Source organism: Doryrhamphus excisus, chromosome 1 (assembly GCF_030265055.1).
Source record: "Doryrhamphus excisus isolate RoL2022-K1 chromosome 1, RoL_Dexc_1.0, whole genome shotgun sequence".
NCBI lineage: Eukaryota > Metazoa > Chordata > Actinopteri > Syngnathiformes > Syngnathidae > Doryrhamphus > Doryrhamphus excisus.
Window position 1 is genome coordinate 17,706,842 of NC_080466.1, and position 15,343 is coordinate 17,722,184.

The following is a 15,343-nucleotide window of genomic DNA, read 5'->3' on the forward strand; positions in this document are numbered from 1 at the left end:
GTGAGAAAGGAAAGTTGCAAAGCGGGGACAAGGTAAGACACCATGAGGAGATAACAGGAGGAAGGTACAAGTGTGTGTCCAAGTGGTTGACATTTGGGTCGGGCCCCAGACTGATGCCACAGGCTCAGTATCCCCTTCAGGCTCTTTGTCAGCTGGTCTACAGCACCGAGGAGGGCTCGAATGTTCAATGATAAGCGCTAAAAGGCACAGGAGATTTAAAAAAAAAATGGGCAGCTTGTGCTTACAGAGGCACAAAAAAAACAAATACTCCAAAATGTGTCTTCAGTCAAGGTAAAAGTGACGTTAAATGCTCATGTATCCCTTTCATTCATCACTGTATTTTGACTTTATTCTTGTGATATGACAGCTGTTTTATGATTGAAATGTTCCACTTTTCAGTGTTCAGTGTTTCACTTTTCTTGTTCAATTAAATGCGGTGGGCTTATGAAAAACAGCCACAAATGGCCCCCGGGCCCCCACATTGGGCGCCACTGTATTATCTGAGTTTGGTAATGGTAATGGTTTTATTTCATTTGAACATGCATCAGATTCACAGTTCCACATGTCCAAAAGGAGTAGGAAGAAGCAAAGCTTATTAAATCCTACCCCTCCATCTGGTACTTTTACAATCAGTACACTCTTAAAAATGCTGGGTTAAAAACAACCCAATCTGGGTTGTTTTTCAACCCAACGCTGGTTAAATATAGGACCAACCTCGCGTTGGGTTATTTTAACCCAACAAGTTGGGTTGGTTCTCTTAACCCAACAATTGGGTTGTACATTGGGTTGTTCATATGACCCAACGCTGGGTTCATATTTACTACACGGCTGGGTTATTTCAACCCAGCAAGTTGGGTTGCCAATATACCATATATATATATATATATTTATTTATTTTTTTATTGTATGCTAATACTATTAATAATATATTACAATAATGACACCAATGTAACAATAAAATTTTTAATAAATTCAACATTTCCAGAACATAAAAATATAACAACTCACAACATTTCCTTCACATATGAACAAACTATGTACAAAAAAATAACATTTTAAGAACGGGTGAGGGGGACAGCTATGAGAGAGTGATATATACATAGAACAAGAGGCTCTGTGAGCAGCAGCACAACCGAGTAGGTGATTCCACCATGTTAGCTCTGACCTACGATGAGAAAAGAAAAAAAGGTAAATATTTTGTAAGTATTTCTAGCAGTGCAGAGCAATTGTCATCAGCTCTCTACTGAAGCTATTTCAATATACGTATATTCTACAGGGAGAAGTATGACACCCATAAATTCAATGGCATGGTGGCATGGTGTTGTTCAACAATTTATTCAGGGGGTTTGGCCAGTCTTATGTTTGGTCTGTGGTTTATATGTCACACATCACTATGGAGTAACAACTTACACCAAGTTACAACTTGTAAGAATAGTGCTTCATGAAATGAGAAACACAGCCAAATGGTACGCTGTCACACATTCCACGAAATACAATCTTTTCAAGTAGCTCCTCATAAAAAGAGTCCTGCTTTAAAACTGTGTAAGAGAACAACTGGAGTCATTTCACAATTCATTTACATTTTAATTTCTGTTGAAAGGTAAATTACTTACCAGCTTAACATCGATGAAGGCTCTCTTTGACTCCTGAATACTATCCCGGACCAATTTCCAGCCCTTTTTAAACACAGGCGGAGGGAGCAGGATGGGCAGCAGCGTCAGGGCGACTTCTCCCCTGGCATCTGTACGACAATTATGGGTGTCATTACCAGATTGTTGAGAACATGAGTTTTAAATAATATAATATTACAATTTTAGATAAAACTGTCTTGTTTTCATTACTTTCAACTACTGTGCAGTGTTGTTGTATTGCAATCAACCCTAACATAATATTAAGAAAATGTCTCGATTATGTTTACTTGGTCTATTTTAAAACACAAAAACACACCCCAAACATTTTTTTTACCAATTGGGATCATAATGTGTACCATAGAGGGTTTGTCATCATTGTCTAGAGCAGTAGTGAGCTAACGTTTTGACTCGCAGGCTGATATAACAGCAATATATATTGGAATCACAAGATGGATCACTCTGCTAGCTACAAGCTACAGTGACTGACCCACCGCCATTTCTTATGTATAGAACATATAGTAGGCACAGTAGCTACTGTAAAACAATACCCATAAAATGAAGGCATGAAGATGACTTACCTTTCAATCAGCCCCGGTAGCTGCCACTCAGTCAAATTTGGAACTGATAAACTCATCCATAGATGCTTTCCAGCGAACTGAAACATCACAAAGAGGGTCCATAAGAACAAACATACCATGAAATGAAATAAGATTCAGTAGTTCAAACGTATTCTCTACATTTATATGCGACTTACAAAACTGTCGTCGAATTCGCGCCCAAACTAGTTGAAACTGCTAAGTATACAGTGGACTATCGGTGGCTAACGGAAGCCCGCTAGCATGCAGCAGTCTAGCTTAAAAAAAAAACACCGGTTCATCAGCACGCTCGTATTAATTCACGAGATTCTTTAACTTGATATCACATAAAATGGCAAATTGACGAGATAACTGACGTTGTCCTCATAACTATCACACATAGTGCATGTCTCTTGTAACTTCAACAACATAGTTTGGTTCCTACATAGCTCGCCAGCGAATGTGTTCGCTTGCCACTTTTGGAGGGAATGGAAGTTTGCTAAGGTTACCGATCCATTCCTGAAGCTAGTACTCAACAGTGCTTCACGAACTTACATTTTAACAAGTTTATGAAGCTTTATATAATAATATAAAGTCAATTCTACGGTAAAACAATAGTGGGCATGTAACAAACCTTGCTCCGTGCTGAAATTGGTCTCCTCAGATGAAATGTGGGGTCCGAACGAAGTAAGTTTGTGGGCGGGGCTTTGTTGCTCGTGTTCAAAATTCTACCCAACGCTTTGGGTTGTCCAAAATAACCCAGCACAATATAATGGAAATCACAACCCAGCAGCAAATAACTCAGCACCCAACAGAGATAACCCAGCGAATTGGGTTCTCAGAATACCCAACTCAATAAAAATAACCCAATTAAATGACCCAACAGGCTCAACCCAGTGATTGGGTCAAAAAAATAACCCAGCATTTTTAAGAGTGTAACTGTTAGATTTGTTCACTTCCTGCTTTCCTAATATAGTTTAAGTTTTGTAGTTTTTTTTGTACTTCCATGTGCAGGAATATTTCCTGATATAATCCCGTGTTCCCCGAAACGTTTTCATTTCTTCCCCCAGGGTCCAACTTGTGGCAGAAAACTTTTTATTTATTTATTTATTTATTTTTGGAGTGTATAGCGTCACATACGGGTCACCCTATGCACTACATAGTTTTGCATTGTTTTTGTGCTTCCATGTGCAGGAATATTTCCTGATATAATCCCGTGTTCCCCGAAACGTTTTCATTTCTTCCCCCAGGGTCCAACTCGTGGCAGAAAACTTTTTATTTTTTATTTTTTTGGAGCGTATAGCGCCACATACAGGTCACCCTATGCACTACATAGTTTTGCATTGTTTTTGTGCTTCCATGTGCAGGAATATTTCCTGATATAATCCTGTGTTCCCCAAAACGTTTTCATTTATTCCCCGGGGTCCAACTTGTGGCAGAAAACTTTTTATTTTTTATTTTTTTGAGCGTATAACGCCACATACAGGTCATCCTATGCACTACGTAATTTTGCATTGTTTTTGTGCTTCCATGTGCAGGAATATTTCCTGATATAATCCCATGTTCCCCCAAAATTTTCATTTCTTCCCTCTGGGTCCAACTCATGTGGCAGAAAACTTTTTATTTTTTATTTTTTTGAGTGTATAACGCCACATACAGGTCACGCTATGTACTCGTAGTTTTGCTTTATTTTTGTGCTTCCATGTGCAGGAATGTTTCCTGATATAATCCCGTGTTCCCCAAAACGTTTTCATTTCTTCCCCCAGGGTCCAACTCATGTGGCAGAAAACTGAATTTACAATGACGTGTGATGTCTGAATTAGCGCGTCCTCCACCAAAATCCGATCAGCACTGATTTCCATTAGTGGCGTTACTGCGGCAGTGTCACATACTGTAAATCCTAAACATGATGTACCATCACGACCATCTTACTGTAAGTCATTTCACGTATCTCTACAAGGTCACTGTGAGATTGTATGGCCCCATTTTATAAAACATAAAACATGACTTTGCCAAAGGAACAATGAAATATATATTTGAATGATGTATGTGTAGAATGAATAGAAATTTTGGGAGCCTTCCTCATTCACTATGCAAAAATGTCTCCTAAGCTTTGACAGGTAATGATAATGTTTTTCTTCTTATTATTTACTCAGTTCATCCTGTCGTGCATGGTTTGTAATCAAATGGCGGTTTGTCGGTTGGGTTCTTGTCTGGCGTCCAGGTCGTTCCTGTCTGTTTAGCGCCTCCACAAGGGCCATTGTGATGCTAATGAAATGCGCCTCTCTCTGCGTGTCTGCATGTGTCACCTTTGCTAGCCGGCTTGTCCATCTGCACGCTCTTTCGGGAAGCGGCCCCGTGCCATTTTGTGCCGCAGGAGGTGGAGCGCGCCGGCGGCCGGTGCGGCGGGCCTTCTGTCCTCCTGAGGTATCTGTTGATAGACGGGCTTTCATTCGTCAAGCTTGAGCTGCACTGAGGTTTCCTGTCACCTCTCTGCCATTTGCAATTAGCGAGTATTCTTCTGTACGCTGTCAGGGATTATGATGCAATATCGTAGCAAGAGCCCTTTTGATTTTTATTGATCTTGATGCTTGTGGCGGGTGGGGTGGAATGTCCACAGCACGTCCTGGCAGTGTTTTACTCCTTGAGAATAAGGCAAATCGGTAGGTTGGTTTCAATCAGTACAAAGCTCACTTTTGACTTCCTATCACTCCTTATCATGTTGGAAAACTGTGCTTCCCAATGTTGGAATTTCTCTTCACGTCTGTCAGAGACCGTATGTTGGTAAGGTGAGTAAGGAATGTCGGTAGATATTTAGGTAGGAAGGACTATAGGCGTCCCAAGAGGTGGACCTATAGGACACGCTGGAGGGACTATGTCTCACAGCTGGCCTGGGAACACCTTGGTGTCCTCCCGGTGGAGCTGGAGGAGGTGGCCGGGGACCGGGAAGTCTGGGCTTCCCTACTAAGACTGCTGCCCCCGCGACCCAGACCCGGATAAGCGGAGGAAAATGGATGGATGGATGGATGGATGGATGGACTATAGGCGTAGGTGCTTGCTGGAAGGAAAAACTGCTGACTCATTAGCTACACACTTGGCATGGATGACATGTGAGTGCATACTAACACACACACACACACACACACACACACACACACACACACACACACACACACACACAAGGTTAAATGGCACTTTGCAGCAGAGCCCTAAGGCCAAGAGGTGAGGTTGTGGCATTGCAGTTCTACCCACTCCTGGCCAATAGCTCGACACTTCTTCTGTGTGTGTGTGTGTGTGTGTTTGGTAGAACATCTGTCATGATACCGTTATACAGCATGAGAGCGACGTGGGCACATGCATTATTCATAGTGCCACATGTACACTTCAGAGCCACACAGGCGTGTGATTCGGTGCACACGTATAATGTGATTCTTTGTCCGCCTCGGACGAGCTGGTCCAGCTCCAAGGGCTGTTCCTTGGCTGTGGAGTCCAGATTAGTGGGCCCCTGGCTGGGCAGCCGTGGCGGAGAGAGCTGCCTCATCATCCAGGGGCTTCACAAAAAATTATTGTATGATGACATACGGTGAAGTGAAAAGGTTTGCCCCCTTCCTGATTATTTTTTTTTTACATGTTTGTCACATTTAAAGGAGACCTATTACATTAATTTGAGTTCTGGGTCACTTAGTCACTTCTTTGGATGTTGTTGTGGGGTCTTTTGTGACCTTTTGGATGAGTCGTTGTTGTGCTCTTGGGATCATTTTGGTTGGTAGGCCACTCCTGGGAAGGTTCGCCAATGTTCCATGTTTTTACCACTTGTGGATACCCTTTAGAAATGACTCCTTAACCCAGAGGGAGGGAACCTATGGCTCGGGAGCCAGGTAGGGCTCTTTTGATGACTGTATCTGGCTCTCAAGCATTTCTTACCACAATAAAAATGCATTTTTGCTAACATTTTAAAGTAAACCATCACAGAAATGACTGTTAAAAATAATATTCAAAATCAACAACTTTCTTATGCATTTTAATTCGTCTATCTATAGTCTGCTGCAATACGGCCAACCATATCTATCTTTCCTGATGATATTTTCCAGGTCAAACACCAAAACTTGATTATTACTGGGTAATGCTGTAGTCTACCTCGGTCATTGAGATGTCAAAAAAACATGTAAATGTAAACTTTCCTCCTTTAGTAATAGCTAAAGCTGCAGAATCAAGCCTTCTGGTGAAGATGGCCAAAAGAATGAAATACGTGTACTGAATACGGTTCAAAACTATGCAGCAGCAGAAGTTGCATTAATGGCAGCAAGTATTTGATTTATTATTAGACACTGCGCTGCTCACGAAAGTATGCTGGCCACACCCCATTGGCGTGGGGTAGTGTGCCTGGTCTACGTAATTAGAGCCCATTATATCTAAAACTGTTGGTCTTACATAAAAATGCACACATTTTATTGCATTCAAAATGTATATGGCTCTCACAGATACACATTTTAAAATATCTGGCCTTCATGGCTCTCTTAGCCAAAAAGGTTCCCGACCCCTGCCGTAACCCTTCCACACTGATCCAATTAATCTCATTAATCTATTTTCCAATTAATCAGTTTTAGTTTCGTTGTATGCCACCAAACGTCCTAAAAATCACTACTTAATTCATTGTTTCGATTTTTTCATAATATTACAACTTTAAAAATAATTGAAATAATAACTTAAATATGTATTAGTTTTATATTTCAACTTTATCCATCTAAAATTGTTATTTATCTATAGTATTATGACATTTAAGACATTTTCAAAAATAAAATTACAACTTTTTTGTTATTCATTCATTCATTCTCTACCGCTTTTCCTCACAAGGGTTGTGGGGGGATGCTGGAGCCTATCCCAGCTGTCTCCGGGCGAGAGGCGGGGTACACCCTGGACTGGTGGCCAGCCAATCACAGGGCACATATAGACAAACAACCATTCACACTCACATTCATACCTATGGACAATTTGGAGTCGCCAATTAACCTAGCATGTTTTTGGATTGTGGGAGGAAACCGGAGTACCCGGAGAAAACCCACGCATGCACGGGGAGAACATGCAAACTCCACACAGAGATGGCCGAGGGTGGAATTGAACCCTTGTCTGTATTAGTTTTATATTTCAACTTTATCCAACTAAAATTATGTTATTTATTTTCACAGTATTATGACATTTAAGACATTTAAAAAATATACAATTAGAACTTTTTTGTTATATTTTCTCTAAAATATTTTGACTTTCTTATCGCAAAAATTCCTGCAGATTTTTCCAAGTTTTGCTGTTTTTGTTTCTTATTAAATTCTATTTTTAGAAGACTCCTGGGCGCACTTTGGACACCCCTGGATTATGCCGCAAATATGACGTGCTACACACAGTGTTAAAATATTAATTTTGCCACACCTCAAAGGGACCCTTTTTTCCTTTTGTCCCCTTTCAAAGGGACCTTTTACTCCCACACACTCACACGCAGTGGGGAATGATTTTCGGAGGCAGCAAAGAAGGGTCCCCCCTCCCCTCTTCAAGCATCAAGTGATAAACTGTTGATTTATTTTTATATCATGTGTTTTTGAATACCAACGTGCGCGCGCATGAGGGCGCTCCGTAGGTGGTTCCGGTGGCGAGCCTCACTTGAGGAATTCCCAGGGAGAACTGACTCGGGACTGGCACCTGGACTGGATGACGACGTTTTTGGAGGGGGTCGTGAAGGCAGAGAGCGAGGGAGAGAGAGCGAGAGAGAGAGAGAGAGGGTTGGGGGTGGGTGGGTGGTGGTGGTGGAGGGGTGGTCTCGCCAGGAGGAGACACTCCCTCCATGCGCAGGTTATCCACAGCAGCGCAACACGTCCAAGCCAGCCTCGCTTACGGTGTTCCAGCCCGGACCACTTTGGAAGCACAGCCCGAGTCAACTTGAGCCTGGACTAGAGGACAGGAAGGAGGATGGAAGACCGGAAAGACCCCTGACGCGCGTCTTTTGCGCACCAAAGTGAGAAAGAGGATGCATCCAAAGGGTTCCAGTCAAGGAATGCTCCTGCAGGTGGGATAGATGCTCTAAGGATTGGATACATTCAGGAGAATCTGGACTTCCAGACCGGATCCGGGTTGTGAGGGAGCTCACATTTTGAAGGATTACCAGGAGGAGGAGTTTTTATTTTATTTTTGCTGCGAGCGTAGAGGTTTCATGTCGGAGAAGGTAAGTCCTGTTGCTTTTCCCGGAACCACACCAGCAGCAATCACGACCACAGCCTCTTCTGGTTCCTTCTGTTCATTGGCACTTTTAGTTCTTTGGAGGGGGTTGTGCAACACAAGTCGCCATCTACACAAACCCTGACTAAAGCTCCTTTATAGAAACATAATGTCCCCTGGCGTCTGGGGAAGGATCGGTGCAGCCGAGTCAAGTGAGTGGATGACGGATATGACCGCGAGGGAGCGACAGGGGCCGCTATTTCAGCTCAAATGCACACTCTCTCAAAGCCACTTCAAGCACACGCACCCACTGGGCTCCAACACAGCAAATAACGCCTTTGCGGAGGTAATCATGCTCACTTTCATCCACAGCATTGTTGTTTCTAATATTGTGACTACCTTAGTTAGTTAGTTGTCAAGGTCCAAATATTAGGAACAGCTCTCAACATGGGATTTGATGTTATTACGTTTGTATGGCTCCCTCAATCCAAGCCCTAATCAAGTCCGGGAGAGAAAGTGATGCCATATTCCTCAAGGTCACCTAACTAACCCCTGAGGTGGCCTGGCCAGACGGCATCACTCCGATCTCAGCGGCGGTCTCTAGAGGCAGGGGTTGGCGGTCTGGCGCTCCCAGACCAATGGCTGGGAGGGAATCAGTGTGTGTGTGTGCTAGCGAGAGAGGGAGCGCCTCTCTTGGAAGATTTAGCCTTGACTTGTAAAAATAAAAAATAATTACTTGGCACCAAAAACAACTTGTTGCATCAGAGGAGCGATATTCTTACACTTTTGACATTTAAAAAAACCCTGTAGCTTTGTTAGCTGAAGTGCTAGCGTTACATTTTAACATCAAGCTAGCTAGCTAGCTGAAGAAAAAAACAAAAACAAATGATCAAACTTACAGCTACCATGGCTGGAGCTGACAGAGCTTCATTTTAAAATGTTTTAAGATACTAACAAAGCCTGTGTGTGTATATATATATATATATATATATATTTATATATATATACACATATACATACACACACACATACTTTAGTTTTTTTTCACAAAAACACACAAGGCTCACAGAACAGAGCTGGGGTGGGTTCAGATCAAGACTCTGTTTCTGATACCAGCTATTCGTTCTCTAAAAATACTGATACTTTAATCATTTTAGGTAATGTTTGACTCTTGAAACAATACGCCGAATAAAGTTTTCATTCTTATGGTAGTTCTACCTCAACTGTACCGCTAAACAAAGCTAACCCAGCTAGCTTGCACTAGCTAGTATTGCTGTTCACAACCTCGTGCTCGGTGACAGGAGTTTCAACGTTGCCAATGTTTCCGGTTGTCGCCTTGACATTTTTAATTCCGGGGGGGGGTCTGGTTAGTGTTTGTGAGGATGTGCCGCTATGAATCCTGGGGAAGTATTTCTCCACATTAAGGTTCCTTCTCCTCACAGTATAGGCTGAGTTCACTGATGGATGATCGGTTTCAAAATTAGCATAAATCCCTGATTGGAGCATTTCTATTTCTAGAAACCGTAACTTACCGTAATTTATACAGTAAACCTCGGATATATCGGACTCGGATATATCGGAAATTCGCTCACAACGGACAGATAAAAAAGAACAGATTTTTCTGTAATGCATTTCCAATAAAAAATCATTGCATATATCGGATTTTTTATAACAGATTTCGCCTATTTCGGACAAAATCTCCAGTCCCGTTCCAATGCATTTCCATTAAATTTCCCTCGCATATATCGGATGGCCGCATCGTGGCGCTCCGATTCGCCGAATCGTGACAGGCCGCTATACGACGTCATTTGCAGCGTTTGCAGCGTTGCCTGCGCGTCCAGGTACATTGGAAACATAGTCAAGGAAGTGCCTTTTTATAATGGATAAAATCCGATTTACGCATATAACGGATATAAATCTGATATATGCGTAAAACATTTTCCGGTATACGCATATAACGGATTTCGCTTATATCGGACAAAACCAGTGGGAACAATTGAATCCGATATATCCGAGGTTTACTGTATTTAATGCAAATCCTTTTGCCGACAATACAGCCGTTATAAAATAAAACTTCTTAACAGACAGATATGTCTGGTCTTGTCCAACTTCTCCATCAAGGTTGCATCTTCATGTGTGGAATGGAAAAAAAAAACTATCAATGAAAAAACCAAAACATGTTTGGCCTCCAATAACAGCTTGTGCCATTTGTCGGTGACATTCCTCTGAACATCTTGGCATTCGCTTCCTGCCCGAGATGCTCTTGCGTCATTCCTACGGTCCGTCTTGTATGTTTTTGTGTTTTTTAGCAAATGTGTGAAGTCCATCTGCGGTTGTCAGACTTGCAGCCTCCCTTCTGTGTCTATGCCAAGAACTGTTTACTTCTCCCGCGCAGTGAATTATTTAGCTGCTGTGGTGACAGAACGCCGACAGGCCCGACTGTCGCACCTTTGCTTCATCTCGATGCCTTGACTTGTACGCTCGCCTGTGGCTTGACTTTTAAACGCTACTGAAAAGTCAACTTTACTGACTTTGTCTTACCGCTTTGAACGCGAGTCCGCTTACCTCACATAACTTCCTGTCCATATTCTTCTTTTTCCCCATAATGCTTTGACAAAAAAGAAAACTAGCTTTCAGCAAAAGTGTCATTCAGCTTCAGGTACCGTAGTTGGCAACACCAACAACAAAGGAGGCAGGGCTCAAAGATCCGTTCAGTTCTGTGGCTAGGATTGGATCTGCTAGCCTAAAAACCATCGGGAGCACTGATTTACAATTTAATTTGTGGTTTTGTTCCATGAAATTGGACTCTTTTATTCCCAACAGTCGATACAGTTGTACCTCGGTTAGCATCCGTCCTGGTTGGAGCTTTTTTTTTTGGTTAACATCCGACTGTTTCGTTCATGGCATGTCTATTCCACTTTGTGGCAATCCACAAAGTTTGTTTTACTTTTTGTCCAATCAAATTTCAGCTTCCATGTGTTGCCATGTCAGTGTAATATTCCCCTGGGTCTTAAGAATCAGGAGTGCTGGCCTTTATCCAATCACATTTCAGATCCACCTCACAAGGCCAGCTAGCAGGCACACAGTGACGTCAAAATGGATCGGATTGGCCGGACAAATAGTCTGTAACAATCTGGAAAGAAAGATATATTTTTTGTTGATGTTTTTGATCTCATTTATGATATCAGCAGGGTGTAAGTAAACAAGTAAATAAGTAACCGTGAGTAAGTATGGGTGATCAAATGGCCTTTTTTTTAATCCTCTCCTAGTTAAAGTGATTAAATTGTTGCAGGTTTCATTGTTCTATATTGAGCCATTAAATTATAATTTAAAAAAATATATATTTTTGGTTATTTGTCCAGTAAGATTCAAAAAGAGAAACATTACTTCTAGCATTTTGCCATTCCAAAAAGTAGAAGTTATTTTGGCACAGTTAAAAATGATGAAAAAGATTATTTTATGTATAAGAAAACATGCTTAATAACCTCCCAAGAGCTTACAGTGGTGTGAAAAAGTATTTGCCCCCTTCTTGATTTGAAATTTCAGATCATCAAATATTTTTCCACACAGGTTCATGGAGGTGTGGATTGGTTTTCTCCCTTAATAATACATTAATCATTTAAAAACTGTGTGTTTTGACTAGTATTTACATTTGTTGGATGATGTGAAACATTTAAGTGTAGCAAACATGTTATGATTTGTTTAGCTTCTGAATGCTTGACCCCCAGTGTGCCGAGACAGGCAGTAGCGTGCAAATAAAAGTCTTTTGATAATCAAGAACATGTGCAAGTACTCTCAGTAGTGCAGGATACAGGCAACACAAAACGACAGAGAAAAAGGCTCTGTGAAAACATACTTGGCAGTCTCCAGTAGCAGCAGCAGCAGCAGGTGAGGAGAACATCAAGCTGACAGCACAGGCCGAGTAAACGGAGGCAATGAACCAGCATTGTCACAGGGACGGCTTATAAACTCAACTAACTAACTAACAATTGCAAACAGCTGTACGCAGTCACACTAGGGCAAGGCAGCTACATCTTACCCCTCAGCAGGAAGTGCAGCTTTCCAGAATAAGAGAACAGGAAGTGGTCATTTGTGTGGAACATGTCAAAACAAAATAAATCAGGATGAGCACCACTCTGTGCATTTCGTGTGTGTGTGTACGTATATGTATGTATATATATATATATATATATATGTGTGTGTGTGTATATGTATGTATAGATTTATTCATTCATTCATTCATTTTCTACCACTTTTTCCTCACAACGGTCGCGGGGTGCTGGAGCCTATCCCAGCTGTCTTCGGACGAAAGGCGGGGTACACCCTAGGTTTATTTATTATTACATTAGATTTTATAATATTTTGTATACTCATTTTATATTTGACTGCAGTTCATATATTGGAATATTAAACATTAAACATTAAAATTAAACATTCATTCATTTTCTACCCCTTTTTCCTCACGAGGGTCGCGGGGGTGCTGGAGCCTATCCCAGCTGTCTTCGGGCGAAAGGCGGGGTACACCCTAGATTTATTTATTATTATTATATTAGATTTTATAATATTTTGTATACTCATTTTATATTTGATAGCAATTCATATATTGGAATATTAAACATTAAAATTAACAAAACATATATTACATTAATACAAATATATTAAATATGTCATAATACTTCATAATTAAGTATTTATTTTTATTTATATTTTATCCGTATATTTATTAATTCATTCGTTCATTCATTTTCTACTGCTTATTCTCATGAGGGTCGCGGGGGTGCTGGAGCCTATCCCAGCTGTCTTCGGGCGAGAGGCGGGGTACACCCTGAACTGGTGGCCAGCCAATCACAGGGCACATATAGACAAACAACCATTCACACTCACATTCATACCTATGGACAATTTGGAGTCGCCAATTAACCTAGCATGTTTTTGGTATTGCTTTCACCCCACACTCTGCTACTACTGCTAACATCTGCCATTCCAGCAGCGAGACTAATGGTAACGCTCCACTCGTTCCTCGCTTGCCGTGCAGCATTCCGCTGTCTTGTCTGCACACCACCCTCAATCACCGGCTACAGCTCCCTGCGATCGATACGTCCTCATAACTCAGGACGGCTTCTGACCCTGACCACCGGTCCTTAGTACCCCCTGGAGAGGATGCTGACATGCACACACACACACACACTTGCACACTAAGCTGCATCATCATTGTCTGTAGTCCTGCTGTAGAGGTATTTATTAAACAATGAGGATGTCTTGGGTAGCTAAACACACCCATGTGTGTGAGGGCATCTATTCCTGGTCTGACCTGGCTCTAATGATGTTTGCCTGGGCCGTCCTTCCATGGTGTCTGCGTTGAAGCTCCTCTACGGAGGAGCCAACCCTAAGACGGAACTAGTGGTTCGGTGCGTTGCAGATGTACGTCAATGATGCATCATGACTGTCAGGTGCACAGCAGTCATGTTGACCTTAGTTAAACAGTGAGTAGTACATGACGGATGAAAGCCACGGCATTCGATTTATCTCAGATAGATGAGGCTCCCCCGCTGTTGCGCTCGCATTCAAAGCCGTCGTCTGCAGATTATTTGTGGTATGTTGTATTTGAAGTGACTATGCATTGTTATTACAGCATTGCAAAGACAACATGAATGGCGGCCCTCAGATTTTTGGACACAGTATGTGGTGCTGTAATGACCGTGTCATCGCTGTCAGAAGATAAGAAGATGTCAGAAGATCCTTTTTTATTTCAGGAACAATAAAAAGAAAAATGTTTTACAGCGAGAGAGTTCATAAAAACAGACAGTTATCACATACTGGATGATAGTGATGTGCGATACCACTGATTTTGTTTACGATTTGATAGTGAGTCAAATTCAGGCTGGTATTGGCGATACCGATCGGACACCGATACTTGGTGCAAATTCACCAGCTGTATGGTAAATATTAAAAAGTTATGTATTTCATGTAATGGTAATGGTAATGGTTTTATTTCATTTGAACATGCATCAGATTACAATTGAGTGCATCACATAATCAGTTCACAGTTCAACATGTTCAAAAAAGCTTATTAAATCCTACCCCTCAATCTGGTACTTTTACAATCAGTAACTGTTACATTTGTTCACTTCCTGCTTTCCTAATATAGTTTTTTTTTAATTACAATTTTTTTAACATTTTTTTGTCACGTACCGAAGTACAAGGTGATATGAGCATCCAATGACATAATGGGTACCATAGTAAGTGTCAATATAGTGAAATATATAGCACATCATGACTGGTTCAAGACTCTTCATCCTTGTATTTAGCAAACATCAACTGCTTGTATTGTTTCTTGAATTGGCTCATCGTTGTGCATTGTTTGAGGTCCTTACTCAATCCATTCCATAGTTTGATTCCACATACTGAAATGCTATGGCTTTTTAACGTAGTCCTAGCATAGAAGTGTTTCAAATGTACTTCTTCCCTGAGATCATATTTCTCCTCTCTTGTAGAGAAGTATTGGATGACATATTTAGCTAATTGGTTATTTTTAGCCTTATGCATTATTTTAGCTGTTTGAAGATGAACTATATCAGCAAGTTTTAGTGTTTGCGATTTTAGAAATAAGGAGTTAGTATGTTCTCTGTAGGCGGCATTATGAATTATCCTTACTGACCTTTTTTGCAGTACATTTAGCCAGTGAAGATTGCTTTTATAGTTATTAGCCCATATTTCCACAGAAGCATAAGTAGCATAAATAGTGGGAGACCTGATTCAGGGGTTGTCTTTTGAAAAGAATGAGAATTTCATATTTAATACTCCGCTGTATTCTACACTGGTCACTTGGTGTGAGTGATGTTACTGTAACGTTGACTGAGCGTTGAGCCACATGGGCAATTGTCCGAAGGGGGCACCGTGGGGAAAGAAATAAAACAGGGGAATTTATAATTA

The 15,343-nt window shown here is 41.3% G+C and overlaps 1 protein-coding gene and 1 long non-coding RNA gene across 4 annotated transcripts in view; one reads left to right on the top strand and one right to left on the bottom strand.

Annotated features, from left to right (window-relative positions):
• LOC131109088 (voltage-dependent T-type calcium channel subunit alpha-1I-like) overlaps positions 1-15,343 on the top strand; it is a 161,769-nt gene that overhangs the window by 3,533 nt on the left and 142,893 nt on the right. The window contains exon 1 of one of the 3 annotated variants that reach the window (XM_058060796.1): positions 8,028-8,417. The exons of 1 other annotated variant lie outside the window; for it this stretch is intronic. The gene's annotated coding sequence lies outside the window, so the exon portion shown is untranslated. Of the gene's footprint in view, positions 1-8,027; positions 8,418-8,527; positions 8,757-15,343 lie in introns of those variants that run through there. One more of the 3 variants, XM_058060871.1, reaches the window with a different exon arrangement.
• Positions 988-3,088, bottom strand: LOC131109288 (uncharacterized). The gene is made up of 4 exons (XR_009120728.1): positions 2,841-3,088; positions 2,210-2,286; positions 1,614-1,741; positions 988-1,165 (listed from the first exon to the last, which is right to left on the bottom strand). It is a non-coding gene; the product is annotated as an uncharacterized LOC131109288 (long non-coding RNA).